General features: G+C 39.9%; 1 protein-coding gene across 4 annotated transcripts in view; it reads right to left on the reverse strand.

The window, feature by feature from the left end:
- Window positions 1–15,841, reverse strand: part of LOC128684186 (WD repeat-containing protein 55 homolog) — a 123,287-nt gene that overhangs the window by 85,165 nt on the left and 22,281 nt on the right. The window lies entirely within an intron of this gene.

Below are 15,841 nucleotides of genomic sequence, written 5' to 3' on the forward strand. Positions count from 1 at the left end.
TTCTTTGACATGCAGGCACCTCAGTGGCTGCTACTACTGTACATTATTTAATTTTCACTCAGTATGAACACCTTACACTTATAATGTTCACATTCTTATTAAAACAGGTTTGAAAGTTTTCTTTTATAAAGCTGAATGCTATATTCTAAGCATGTCATTTTATTTTATATAAACATTCACACACCTAATCTTAGCAACAGCACAACATCACACATAAGTTTACTATGAACATATATGTATAATTTTATGAATTTGTATCTTACATTTTCACATTAATAAATATCCTGCTTATTATAATTACTGTCCCTCTGTTCCATCCCCTCAAAACCTGAACTTTATGGGATTTATTCAAAAATGCTAATGCACTCTACAATACAGCCTCTTCTCATTTAACGATGGAGTTCCATTCCTAAGACTACGTTGGTAAATGAATTTGTCGCTAAGTGAGGAGCACACTATAATGGCAGTGGGTTTGAGTCAACTATCTTTGATATTGTTTTATTGTCGCCTCTGCACCATTTATAACATTTGTAGTATATTTTTAAATGTTTATATAGTAGTGTAAAGTGGACCCCCTAGTTTCTTGATTAATCTATTCCAGAGAGTCTGCTGAATGGCAAAATTCATGAATGGCAGAACCATTTTTCCCATAAGAAATAATGAAAATCCAATTACAGTGGACCCTCTGTTTTTGTCAATCTCCATTATTGCCAATTTCGGTTTTGGTAGACTTTTTTTGGTACATTTTTTTGTTCCGTTTTTGTCGATTACCTCCGTTTTTGTCAATCATATGGAACGTGTCCAGTCTCCAGGGCGCAGACAAAGCCGCCTCCCATACGTATTCTCAGCTAGTGTAGCGTTGTTTCTCGGTGAGTGAACATATCCTGCCAGGTCAAACGAAACATTTCGTAATAATCCATTGTTTCTGCCACTTATTTATTGAGTGTGACTGCTAAATAACTGACCATGGCCCCAAAGAAAGCTCCTAGTGCCAGTGCTTTGGTAAAGAAAGTGAGGAACACCATAGAAATGAAAAAAGAAATCCTAAGAAAATATTATAGTGGCATACGCACTGCTGAACTTGGAAGGATGTACGAGAAGTCGCCATCAACAATCAGCTCCACTGTGACGAAGAGAAAAGAAATCATGGAAGCTGATGTTGCGAAAGGGGTGAATGCTATAACCAAACAGATCCTAAACAAGTGAAGAAGTGGAGAAATTGTTGCTGGTGTGGATCAGAGAGAAAGAGATGGCAGGAGATAGTGTTGTGCAGTCTATAATTTGTGAAAAGGCAAGGCAGTTGCATGATGATCTCATAAAGAAACTGCCTGAAACAAGTGCTGAAGTAGGTGAATTTAAGGCCAGCAAAGGCTGGTTCGAAAAATTCAAGAAGCAAAGTGGCATACACAGTGTTGTAAGGCAAGGTGAGGGCGCTAGTTCAGAAAAACAAGCGGTTGAAAAACTTGTGCGGGAATTCAAGTGTTATGTAGAGGCTGAAAAATTCCAACCCCAACAAATGTTCAACTGTTATGAAACAGGCCTCTTTTGGAAGAAAATGCCAAAGAGGACTTATATTACGCAGGAGGAAAAGGCACTCCCAGGACACAAGCCTATGAAAGACAGGCTAACTCTCTTGTTGTGTGGTAATGCTAGTGGGGCTTTCAAAGTGAAGCCTTTACTGGTGTATCACTCTGAAAACCCCAGTGTGTTCAAGAAAAACAGTGTTGTCAAGAGTAAATTCTGTGTGATGTGGAAAGCTAAAAGTAGAGTATGGGTTACTAGAGAAATTTTCCTGGAATGGTTCAATGAAGTGTCTGGCCCAAGTGTGAAGAAATACCTCCTGGATAAGAAATTGCCACTCCAGTGCCTCCTGTTAATGGACAATGCTCCTGCTCATCCTCCAGACTTAGAAGACCAACTGTCTAAGGAATTCAGTTTCGTAACAGTGAATGAAGTTCTTACCTCCTAACACCATGTATAGCTTTTTAAAGCTATGATAAAGGTATGATAAAGCTCATGGAGCAGGGAGTGATTAGGATCAGCCAGTGAAGAGGGAGGGCCAGGAGCATACACAGTGTGGTACGGCATGGTGAGGCCGGCAGTTCGGACCACAAAGCGGCTGAAAAATATGTGCATGAATTCAAGGAGTACATAGAGGCTGAAGGACTGAAACCTGAACAAGTGTTCAATTGTGATGAAACAAGCCTCTTTTGGAAGAAAATGCCAAAGAGGACCTACATTACACAGGAAGAAAAGGCACTGCCAAGACACAAGCCTATGAAAGACAGGCTGACATTCATGTTCTGTGCTAATGCTAGTGGGGATTTCAAAGTGAAGCCATTACTAGTGTACCATTCTGAAAATCCCAGTGTGTTCAGGAAAAACAATGTTATGACGAGTAAATTGTGTGAGGTTTGGAAATTTTTGTCGAGTGGTTCAAGTGTTTGGCCCTAGTGTGAAGAATTACCTCCTGGAAAAGAAATTGGATCTCAAGTGCCTCCTAGTAATGGACAATGCACCTGCTCATCCTCCAAACTTGGATGACCAAATTTTCGAGGAGTTTGGGTTCATCACAGTAAAGTTCTTGCCCCCGAATACCACTCCTCTCCTCCAGCCCATGAGCCAACAGGTCATTGCAAACTTTAAAAAGCTCTACACCAAAGCAATGTTTCAAAGGTGCTTGAATGTGACCTCAAACACTCACTTGACCCTAAGAGATTTTTGGAGAGAACACTTCAGCATCCTCCATTGCATAACCCTTATAGGTATGGCTTGGGAGGGAGTGACTACCAGGACTTTGAACTCTGCTTGGAGAAAACTGTGGCCAGATTGTGTCAACAACAGGGATTTTGAAGGGTTTGGGGCTGACCCTGATGAGCCTATGTCTGTTGTTAAATCTATTGTGGCACTGGGGAGTTCCATGGGGTTGGATGTGAGTTTGGAGGATGTGGAAGAATTGGTGAAAGACCACAATGAAGAGCTCACCACTGAGGAGCTGCAAGAGCTTCAGCAGGAAGAGCAACAGATCGCAGCTCAGAATCTTGCTGCAGAGGAAGAAGACAGATGGAAGAAGGTGCCTTCGTCAGAAATTAAGGAGATTTTGGAAATGTGGGGTAAGATGGAAAGATTTATGGAGAAACATCACCCTGACAAGGCTGTTGCAAGCCATGTTGGCAACATGTACAGTGACAAAGTCTTGGCCCATTTTAGGGAAGTGTTAAAGAGACGCCAGAAACAGAGCTCTCTGGACAGTTATTTTGCGAGACAGGACTCCAGTGACTCTCAAGCTGGTCCTAGTGGCATTAAGAAACAGAGAAGAGAAGTAACCCCAGAAAAGCAATTGGTACCTGAGGTTGTTAGGTAAGACACATATGCAACAGTTAGGTATCTTTATTTCGAAACGTTTCGCCTACACAGTAGGCTTCTTCAGTCGAGTACAGAAAAGTTGATAGAAGCAGAAGATACTTGAAGACGATGTAATCAGTCCATCACCCTTAAAGTTTTGAGGTGGTCAGTCCCTCAGTCTGGAGAAGAGCATTGTTCCATAGAATGAAACAATATGGAGATGAAGTGACAGGATGGAGCCTTATATAGCGCCAAGAGGTGAGACGTAGGTCACTAGAAGAGGTAAGAACTCAGATGTTGGGAGGTCAGGTCCCTCTCAAATCCAGCCGTTCTCACTAGTAGAGGTTGTCGAAGTTGATTGTAGGTCTGTACCAAGATACCCTTGTGTTGCTGTGTCTGACAGATTGAACATTAAAATGGTATAAAATACCGACAGGTTGTTAGGTAAGACACATATGCAACAGTTAGGTATCTTTATTTCGAAATGTTTCGCCTACACAGTAGCCTACTGTGTAGGCGAAACGTTTCGAAATAAAGATACCTAACTGTTGCATATGTGTCTTACCTAACAACCTGTCGGTATTTTATACCATTTTAATGGTACCTGAGGTGTTGATGGAAGGGGATTCCCCTTCCAAACTGTAAATAATCCAATCTCTCTCCTCCTCCAGTCTTCCATACACTAAGAAGAATCACCAATAAAGGTAAGTGTTATGCTGTTAATGTTTCATTCATGTCCCATTGTATTGTTTATGTACTACATCTATATTTCATGTAAAAAAATTTTTTGTTTTAATACTTCTGGGTGTCAGAAATGGATTAATTGTATTTACATTATTTATTATGGGGAAAATTGATTCGAAAATCATAGATTTCGATAATAGTAGCACCTCCAGGAACAGATTAAATACGATAAACGAGGGACCACTGTACATGGTCAGAAAAGTGGCAGATGCAGTTCAATGTAGATAAATGCAAGGTTCTGAAGCTCGGGAGTGTCCATAACCCTAGCACTTATAAGTTAAATGATGTAGAACTTAGCCATACAGATTGCGAATAGGACTTGGGGGTTATGGTGAGCAGCAACCTTAAACCAAGACAGCAATGCCTAAGCATACGAAATAAGGCAAATAGATTATTGGAATTTATATCAAGAAGTGTAAGCAACAGAAGTCCAGAGGTTATACTGCAGCTTTATACATCATTAGTAAGGCCTCACCTAGATTATGCAGCTCAGTTCTGGTCTCCATATTACAGAATGGACATAAATTCGTTAGAAAACATTCAGCGTAGAATGACTAAATTAATACATAGCATTAGAAATCTTCCTTATGAAGAAAGATTGAAGACTCTTAAATTACATTCACTTGTTAGATGAAGAATGAGGGGAGACATGATAGAAGTGTATAAGTGGAAGATGGGTATTAACCCTTTGACTGTTTCAGGCCCCTTTCTGAAACTGTCATTCTATGTCACTCAATTTTTGAAAAAAAAATTATTTTTTCTTATGAAATGATAGAGAATCTTTTCCCGATGGTAATGGCACCAAAAGTTCAAAATTTGGTCGAAAACTCATGGAATTATGCTCCCACAAAGTTAGCGGTCTCGGCGACATATGCGTATCGGCGATTTCGCCGACTTTGAGCCCTATTTTCAGCCAATTCCATTGTTCCAGTTGACCAAACTCATAGCTATTTCTTTAGAACTCCATTTTATCTATCAGCTGAGTACAAGAAACCTCCCATTTACTAATTTGGACTACCCAATATGGTGGTCAGAATTTGGCAATTTGGCCAATTTCACGCAAACTAAAAAAGATGCCAATTTCAAAATAGGGTCCAGAATAAACAAAGTAGACATTCGTGGCACTAAAATAACATATGCTCTGTTCATTAGTCACATCTCTAGGCCCCTCTTATATTATTATTGCTTTCTATTTTGATTTTTTATTCATACAAAAAAATACAAAATTTACTGTTATGCAGACTACTACATTATTGTAAAAATGGTATAAATAATATCAGTGCACTAGTGAAAGAATATTAGACTCCCCAGTTGACGTGTATTGGACGTGTGGTGTGATTTATTTACTCCTGAACATTGGTAAAAATCGAACATTTCCGCTACTTTGAGCTCAGTTTCAAGGTCGTTTTCATCGTCAAAGTAATGAAAATCATCTCTATTTCTGAAACATGTTTTCTATTTTATCACCTAAGACCATGAAAACGCGAATACAACAATAAATACTATACGAAAATACACCTCAAAGTCAGCGTTTTATTCCAAAAAAACGATGTTTTTTTTTTCTCATTACGCAATGTGTGCTGCAGGATTTTTTTTATGTGGTGCACACTGACCACACAGACCCATTCTCTCACATGTGGGTCTACCAGCTTTCTCCCGCTTGATTTGAAGCCGCTAGAATTATTGAGTATATATACGTCAGAAACATTGGCTCGTAAGACGTATTTATACGTCGAAAACAGTCAAAGGGTTAATAAAGGAGATATTAACCCTTTGACTGTCGAAGGGCCCAATCCTGAAGTTGCTCCTGGTGTCGCAAAATATTCGAAAAAAAAAAATTATTTTTTCTTATGAAATGATAGAGAATCTTTTCCCGATTGTAAAGACACCAAAAAAACGAAATTTGATGGAAAACTGACGGAATTATGCTCTCGCGAAGTTAGCGACTTCGGCGATATTTAAAAATCGGCAATTTCGCCCACTTTGAGCCCTATTTTCGGCTAATTCCGTTATTCCAGTCAACCAAACTCATAACTATTTCTTCAGAACTCTATTTTTTCTATCGATTGAGCACAAGAAACTGCCCATTTACCGATTTCAACTACCCAATAACATGGTCAGAAATTTGCAATTTGGCCAATTTCACGAAAATTAAAAAATACAACAATTTCAAAATAAGGTCCAGAATGAACAATGCAGACATTCCTGGCTCTAAAATAAGATTTTCTTTGTTCATCAGTCATGTCTCCAGGTCCCTGTGATATTACTCTTGCTTTTTATTTTGAAATTTTATTCAAACAAAAAATAGAAGATTTACTGTTATGCAGACTACTGCAATACTGTAATAATTGTAAAAATTACATCAACCCATTCATGACTGCGTATTAGAATGGCTATTTGGACATTTATTGGACAATGACATCATTTGTTTACTTTTGAACATCGGCAAAAATCAAACATTTCCTGTACTTTGTGCTCCATTTCCAGGTTCTTTTTATAGTAAAATTAATCAAAATCACCTCCATTTCTATAATATAGTTTCCATTCTATCAAATGAGACCATGAAAACGAGAATACAACCACAAATACTATACGAAAATAGACCACAAAGTCGGCATTTTAATTTAAAAAAACGGTCGGAGTTTTTTTTTTCTCATTATGCACTGCGTGCTCCAGGATTTTTTTTATGTGGTGCACACTGACCACACAGACCCATTCTCTCACATGTGGGCCTACTAGCTTTCTCCTGCCTGATTTGAAGCCGCTAGAATTTATGAGTATATATACGTCAAACACGGTACCTCACAAACGTATATATACGGCCACGACAGTCAAAGGGTTAATAAGGTCTTGAGGATATCTCTCCTAGAGAGAACCCGCAGTAATGGATTTAAATTAGACAAGTTTAGATTTAGAAAGGACATAGGAAAGTATTGGTTTGGAAATAGGGTAGTTGATGAGTGGAACTGTCTACCTAGTTGGGTTATTGAGGCTAGGACTTTGGGTAGTTTCAAATTTAGGTTGGATAAATATATGAGTAAGAGAGATTGGATTTGAGTGGGACTTGCAAATGAGTGGATAGAGTTACCAGACCTTATTTCGTGGGTAGCAATGAAAACTGGGCTGGGCAAATGTTTTGTTAGTGGGATGGATTGTAAAGGACCTGCATAGTATGGGCCAACAGGCCTGCTGCAGTGTTCCTCCTTGGAAATAAATGGTATAAAATACCATGTTAAAAGCAGGTGGGGATATAGTTTTGGAGTGGTTGGTGCAATTATTTAATAAATGTATGGAAGAGGGTAAGGTACCTAGGGATTGGCAGAGAGCATGCATAGTTCCTTTGTATAAAGGCAAAGGGGACAAAAGAGAGTGCAAAAATTATAGGGGGATAAGTCTGTTGAGTATACCTGGTAAAGTGTATGGTAGAGTCATTATTGAAAGTATTAAGAGTAAGACGGAGAATAGGATAGCAGATGAACAAGGAGGCTTTAGGAAAGGTAGGGGGTGTGTGGACCAGGCATTTACAGTGAAATATGTAAGTGAACAGTATTTAGATAAGGCTAAAGAGGTCTTTGTGGCATTTATGGATTTGGAAAAGGCGTATGACAGAGTGGATAGGGGGGTAATGTGGCAGATGTTGCAGGTGTATGGTGTAGGAGGTAGGTTACAGAAAGCAGTGAAGAGTTTTTACGAGGATAGTGAGGCTCAAGTTAGAGTATGTAGGAAAGAGGGAAATTATTTCCCAGTAAAAGTAGGCCTTAGACAAGGATGTGTGATGTCACCGTGGTTGTTTAATATATTTATAGATGGGGTTGTAAGAGAAGTAAATGCGAGGGTCTTGGCAAGAGGCGTGGAGTTAAAAGATAAAGAATCACACATAAAGTGGGAGTTGTCACAGTTGCTCTTTGCTGATGACACTGTGCTCTTGGGAGATTCTGAAGAGAAGTTGCAGAGATTGGTGGATGAATTTGGTAGGGTGTGCAAAAGAAGAAAATTAAAAGTGAATACAGGAAAGAGTAAGGTTATGAGGATAACAAAAAGATTAGGTGATGAAAGATTGGATATCAGATTGGAGGGAGAGAGTATGGAGGAGGTGAATGTATTCAGATATTTGGGAGTGGACCTGTCAGCGGATGGGTCTATGAAAGATGAGGTGAATCATAGAATTGATGTGGGGGAAAAGGGTGAGTGGTGCACTTAGGAGTCTGTGGAGACAAAGAACTTTGTCCTTGGAGGCAAAGAGGGCAATGTATGAGAGTATAGTTTTACCAACGCTCTTATATGGGTGTGAAGCATGGGTGATGAATGTTGCAGCGAGGAGAAGGCTGGAGACAGTGGAGATGTCATGTCTGAGGGCAATGTGTGGTGTGAATATAATGCAGAGAATTCGTAGTTTGGAAGTTAGGAGGAGGTGCGGGATTACCAAAACTGTTGTCCAGAGGGCTGAGGAAAGGTTGTTGAGGTGGTTCAGACATGTAGAGAGAATGGAGTGAAACAGAGTGACTTCAAGAATGTATCAGTCTGTAGAGGAAGGAAGGCGGGGTAGGGGTCGGCCTAGGAAAGGTTGGAGGGAGGGGGTAAAGGAGGTTTTGTGTGCGAGGGGCTTGGACTTCCAGCAGGCATGCGTGAGCGTGTTTGATAGGAGTGAATGGAGACAAATGGTTTTTAATACTTGACGTGCAGTTGGAGTGTGAGCAAAGTAACATTTATGAAGGGGTTCAGAGAAATCGGCAGGCCGGACTTGAGTCCTGGAGATGGGAAGTACAGTGTCTGCACTCTGAAGGAGGGGTGTTAATGTTGCAGTTTAAAAACTGTAGTGTAAAGAACCCTTCTGGCAAGACAGTGATGGAGTGAATGATGGTGAAAGTTTTTCTTTTTCGGGCCACCCTGCCTTGGTGGGAATCGGCCAGTGTGATAAAAAAAAAAAAAATACCAACACAATGGAAATATAAACACATATGCAGTATAATGTGATCCTTTATTGACAATGTTTCACCCACACAGTGGGCTTTTTCAAGTCACAAACAGATCTACCTGGGGTGTATGTATGTATAATGTTCGCCATGACCGTAGTCCTGGCACGGGTCTCAATCTTGCGATGACCCGTCTCTGGCTCCCGAGGGAGAAAGGTAATTCCATAAGTTTTCCATCAAATTTCCTTCTTTTGGTGTCATTACCACCAGGAAAAGATTCTCTATCATTTCATAAGAAAATTTTTTTTTTTTTTCCAAAATTTTTCAACACTGGGAGACACCTCAGGATTTGGGGTTGCAACAGTCAAAGGGTTAATACTCCTCCTTCAGAGTGCAGGCACTGTACTTTCCATCTCCAGAACTCAAGTTCAACCTCCCGGTTGCCTTGAATCCCTTCATAAATGTTACCTTGCTCACACTCCAACAGCACATCAAATCCTAAAAACTATTTGTCTCCATTCGCTTCTAACATGCTCACACATGCTTGCTGGACACCCAAGCCCCTCGCGCACAAAACTTCCTTTACCCCCTCCCTCCAACCTTTCCTAGGCTGACCTCTACCCTGCCTTCCCTTCACTACAGAGGTATACACTCTAGAAGTCATTCTATTTTGTTCCATCCTCTCTCCATGTCCAAACCACCTCAACAGCCCCACCTCAGCCCTTTGGATAATAGTTTCAGAAATCCCAGACCTCCTAATTTCTAAAGTATGAATTCTCTGCATTATATTCACGCCACACATTGCCCTCAGACACGATATCTCCACTGCCTCCAGCCTTCTCCTTGTTGCAAAGTTCACCACCCATGCTTCACACCCATATAAGAGCATTGGTATAACTATACTCTCATACATTCCCCTCTTTGCTTTCATGGACAAAGTTCTTTGCCTCCACAGACTCCTCAGTGTACCACTCACCTCCTCCATACTCTCTCCCACCAATCTGATATCCAGTCTTCTGTTACCTAATTTTTTTTATCCTCATCACCTTACTCTTTCCTATATTCACTTTTAACCCTTTCAGGTCAGCAGGCCCTCTCCTAAACTTGTTCTCAGGGTCAAAAATTTTTCGAAAAAAAAAAAAAAAACAATTATTTTTCTTGCGAAATGATAGAAAATATTTTCCTGATCATAATGACACCAAAAGTATGAAATTTGATGGAAAACTTATGGAATTATGCTCTCGTGAAGTTAGCGGTCTCAACGATGTTTATGCATCGGCAATTTTGCCCACTTTGAGCCGTATTATCGGCCAATTCCAATGTACCAGTCGACAAAAATCATACCTATTTTGCTAGAACTCCATTTTGTCTATCAAATGAGCACAAGAAACCACCCATTTATCGATTTCAACTAACTAATAATGTGGTCAGAAATTGGCAATTTTGCCAATTTCATACAAATTTCAAAAGATGCCAATTTCCAAATAGCATCCAGAATAAACAAGAAAGACATTCCTAGCACTAAAATAACACTTCCTCTGTCCATTACTCACGTCCCCACGCCTCTCTTACATTTCTTTTACTTTCCACCTTGAATTTTTATTCTCACAAAAAATAGAAGATTTATGTTATGCAGACTACTGCATTAGTGTGGAAATGGTATAAATAATATCAGTGCAATTGTGAAAGAATATTAGAATAACCAGTTGATGTGTATTGGACGCATGGCATGATTTGTTTACCTTAGAACTTTGGCAAAAATCGAACATTTCTGCTACTTTGAGCTCAATTTCAACGTACTTTTCATTGTGAAACCAATCAAAATCATCTCAATTTCCATAATATGTCTTCCATTCTATAAAATGAAACCAGGAAAACTAAAATACAACCATAAATAGAATACGAAAATACACTGCAAAGTCGCTGTTTTAAACCAAAAACACGGTTGGAGTTTTTTTTCTCATTATGCACTGTAAGCTGCAGGATTTTTTTTACATTGCGCACACTGACTACATAGACTGCTTCTTTCATATGTAGGCCTACCAGCTTTCTCTCGCTAGATTTGAAGGCGCTAGAATTTATGTGTACTAGTACGGCACCAACCCTGGCGTGCAAGCCATACTAGTATGGCACCAACCGTGAAAGGGTTAATTTTCTTCTTTTACTTACCCCACCAAATTCATCTACCAACTTCTGCAACTTCTCTTCAGAATCTCCCAAAAGCACAGTGTCATCAGCAAAGAGCAATTGTGACAATTCCCACTTTATGTTAAATTCTTTATCTTTTAACCCCACACATCTTGCCAACACCTGAGCATTCACTTCTCTTACAACCCCATCTGTAAATATAATGAGCAACCATGGTGACATCACACATCCTTGTATAAGGCCTACTTTTACTGGGAAATAATCTCCCTCTCTCCTACATACTCTAACCTGAGCCTCATTATCCTCATAAAAACTCTTCACTGTTTTCAATAACCTACCTCCTATTTCATACATCTGCCACATTGCTCCCTATCCACCCTGTCACATGCCTTTTCCAAATCCACCACTCATATACAAAAAAGCAGCTCATGTGCTGTCACCCATTTAACAAATCAGTCGAATCTTTAACCTTCCAATCAATACTCAAGATAGCAAAGGTTACCCCAATCCTCAAAGGAGGCAATCCAAATGAACTGAATAATTATAGGCCTATATCAAACTTGACCTTACTATCTAAAATCTTCAAAATAATAATACATAAGCAATTTACTCCTATCTAATATCTCATAACAAGCTTAACCCCTGCCAGTCTGTGTTTAGGATTAAAAAAGAGTACGAATTATGCAATTATACAAGTGCTCACTCTGATATATGCAGTGCTGGAAAAAAATGAATATCTTCTGGGGCTCTTCATAGCCTGGATAAAGCATTTGATACAGTGGACCACAATCTCTTGCACCTTAACCCTTTGACTGTCGCAAGCCCATTTATGAAATTGTCATTCTAGGATTATTTTGCTGAGTGTTTTAAGCCTAAATTTTTGTTTTTGTGATCAGTACTTACCAAGATATAGAGCAGCATAAAGTTGGCAGAAAATGACCCGCATATGGCAACAGTGGCGGATGCCGCTCACCCAGTAAACTTTTTTTTACTCCCATTTGAAGGTTTCTTGTTTTCTCCAGTACAGTGGACCCTCAACCAATGGCATTAATCCGTTCCAGAGGGCTTACCATTGGTCGAAATTGCCGTTCGTCGAGTTAATTTTCCCATAAGAAATAATGGAAATAGAATTAATCCGTTCCTAACACCCCAAAGTCTGGAAAAAAAATTTTTTACATGAAATATACATTTCCTTATATGGAAAGGAATGGGACATGCAAAATAAACAATAATTAAATATTACATACTTTTATTGTGGAGTTGTTGATGAGTGAGTGCCAGCAGCAGGGGAAATTCATAATTGTCTATTGCTTGGAAGGAGAATCCCCTTCCAGAAGGACTTCAGGTACCAAGTCCTTTGGTGGGGTTACCTCCCTCCTTGGTTTTTTAATGCCACAAGGACCAGCTTGAGAGTCACTTGAACCCTGTTGCACAAAATAGCTGTCCAGAGAGCTCTGTTTCTCACGAGCCCTTAGGATTTCCCTAAAATGGGACTCAAGAGTGTCACTGTACATGTACATTTCCATCGTAATTCTCACCCTTTTTAACACAGGCTTGGCACTAGAAGCTTTCTTGGGACCCATGGTGGCTTATTTAGCAGTTACAAGCACTAGAAATAGTGGAATAATCCAAAATATATGGGAGGCAGGTAACTTATGTGGCCTATGAGACCAAAGTAAGGTGCAATATATGTATATACTATACACTCATTGTATACAACACAATAAGTGCACAAACATAATTATCAATATATTGTTTACAAAACTTGTTTGCACAAATACAAGAGTATGTACAAGATTGTTTATTACTACTGTTCTATAATGTATACAAATGTACAGTCACTGGACATGTTCCTAAAAGTTTTGCAGCTTGTGGAACTCTTTGAAAAATGGTGTCACACAAAATGGTGTTTTACACTCCTCACACATAAAACGAGTGTCTCTGCATTTTTGTGGGCATTTTTTGTATGTGCACAGGCAAAACCCCTTGTCTGAGCAGTTTTCTTCAAAGTAGTAGCAGGTAGTTATCCTAGGTATATGGTCATGTGTCATCATTCCTCCCTACCTACCTGTCTTTCTTCATTCTTTCCTTCCTTCCTTCCGGTTTCTATAATACAGTGGACCGACGACCAGCGATGGCATCGATTAACGATAAATCTGACTAGCGATACATTTTAACGCAAAAATTTTGCCTCAACTAGCACTTAAAAACCCGACCAGCGCTATTCGTTCCGTACCATACGCATCCACTTTGGCCTGAGCAAGCCTCACTTGTCCCTTGGGTGCCAGTGTTTACAAGCCAGCCAGCCACCGCGGTCGCTTCCAAACATACAACAACTGGAACATTTCATATTATCACAGCCTTTGTAGTGATTGCACCTGCAAAATAAGTCACCATGGGCCCCAAGAAAGCTTCTAGTGCCAACCCTACAGCAAAAAGGGTGAGAATTAGTATGGAGATGAAGAAAGAGATCATTGCTAAGTATGAAAGTGGAGTGCGTGTCTCTGAGCTGGTCAGGTTGTATAATAAACCCCAATCAACCACAGCTACTATTGTGGGCAAGAAAACGGCAATCAAGGAAGCTGTTCTTGCCAAAGGTGCAACTATGTTTTCGAAACTGAGATCGCAAGTGACAGAAGATGTTGAGAGACTGTTATTGGTGTGGATAAACGAGAAACAGATAGCAGGAGACAGCATCTCTCAAGCGATCATATGTGAAAAGGCTAGGAAGTTGCATGAGGATTTAATTACAAAAATGCCAGCAACTAGTGATGTGAGTGAATTTAAGGCCAGCAAAGGTTGGCTTGAGAGATTTAAGAAGCGTAGTGGCATTCATAGTGTGATAAGGCATGGTGAGGCTGCCAGTTCGGACCACAAATCGGCTGAAAAATATGTGCAGGACTTCAAGGAGTACATAGACAGTGAAGGACTGAAACCTGAACAAGTGTTTAATTGTGACGAAACAGGCCTGTTTTGGAAGAAAATGCCAAGCAGGACATACATTACTCAGGAGGAAAAGGCACTCCCAGGACATAAGCCTATGAAAGACAGGCTTACTCTGTTGATGTGTGCCAATGCTAGTGGTGATTGCAAAGTGAAGCCTTTATTGGTGTATCACTCTGAAACTCCCAGAGTGTTCAGGAAAAACAATGTCCTCAAGGCTAATTTGTGTGTGCTGTGGAGGGCAAACAGTAAGGCATGGGTCACTAGGGACTTTTTCTATGACTGGTTACACCATGCATTTGCCCCCAATGTGAAAATTTACCTAATTGAAAAAAAATTAGACCTTAAGTGCCTCCTGGTATTAGACAATGCTCCTGGTCATCCTTCAGACTTGGCAGAGTGACTTTCTAGGGACATGAGCTTCATTAAGGTGAAGTTTTTGCCCCCTAATACCACTCCTCTCCTGCAGCCCATGGACCAGCAGGTTATTTCCAACTTCAAGAAACTGTACACAAAAGCTATGTTTGAAAGGTGCTTTGTAGTGACCTCAGAAACTCAACTGACTCTAAGAGAGTTTTGGAAAGATCATTTTACCATCCTCAATTGTGTAAACATTATAGGTAAGGCTTGGGAGGAAGTGACTAAGAGGACATTGAACTCTGCTTGGAAAAAACTGTGGCCAGAATGTGTAGACAAAAGGGATTTTGAAGGGTTTGAGGCTAACCCTGAGAATCCTATGCAGTTGAGGAATCCATTGTGGCATTGGGGAAGTCCTTGGGGTTGGAGGTTAGTGGGGAGGATGTGGAAGAGTTGGTGGTGGAGGACAGTGAAGAACTAACCACTGATGAGCTGCTAGATCATCTTGAACAGCAAGAGGGCAGACCTGAGGAAACTGCTTCGGAGGAGGGGAGAGAGAAATTGAAGAAGTTGCCTACTTCTAAGATAAAGGAAATGTGTGCAAAGTGGCTTGAAGTGCAAACCTTTTTTGATGAAAATCACCCTGACACAGCTACTGCAAGCCGTGTTGGCAACCTGTACACTGACAATGTTGTGAACCACTTTAGGAAAGTCATAAAGGAACGAGAGGTACAGGCCTCTATGGACAGATATGTTGTGCGACAGAAGTCCAGTGACTCTGAAGCTGGTCCTAGTGGCATTAAAAGAACAAGGGAAGTAACCCCAGAAAAAGACTTGCTGCCTCAAGTGCTAATGGAAGGGGATTTCCCTTCTAAACACTAAGAAGATCAACGCTCTCCCCTCCTCCCATCCCATCAATCATCACCAGATCTTCAATAAAGGTAAGTGTCATGTAACTGTGCATGTAATCTTCAGTTTGTGTGTATTAAAATTAATATTTCATGTGGTAAAAAAAATTTTTTTTCAATACTTTTGGGTGTCTTGCACGGATTAATTTGATTTCCATTATTTCTTATGGGAAAAATTAACTTGACTAACGATAATTTTGACTAACGATGAGCTCTCAGGAACGGATTAATATCGCTGGTTGAGGGTCCACTGTATATATACACATATAGTGGACCCTCGCCTAACGATATTAATCCGTTCCTGAGAGCTCGTTGTTAGCCGAAATTATCGTTAGCCGAGTTAATTTTCCCCATAAGAAATAATGGAAACCCAATTAATCTGTTCCTGACAGCCAAAAGTGTTAAATTTTTTTTTCATGAAATATACATTTCCCTACAAAGAAAACAATAAGACATGCACAATAACTACATAAATAAATGTTA

The sequence above is a fragment of the Cherax quadricarinatus genome, chromosome 4 (genome assembly GCF_038502225.1).
Source record: "Cherax quadricarinatus isolate ZL_2023a chromosome 4, ASM3850222v1, whole genome shotgun sequence".
NCBI classification, from domain to species: Eukaryota; Metazoa; Arthropoda; class Malacostraca; order Decapoda; family Parastacidae; genus Cherax; species Cherax quadricarinatus.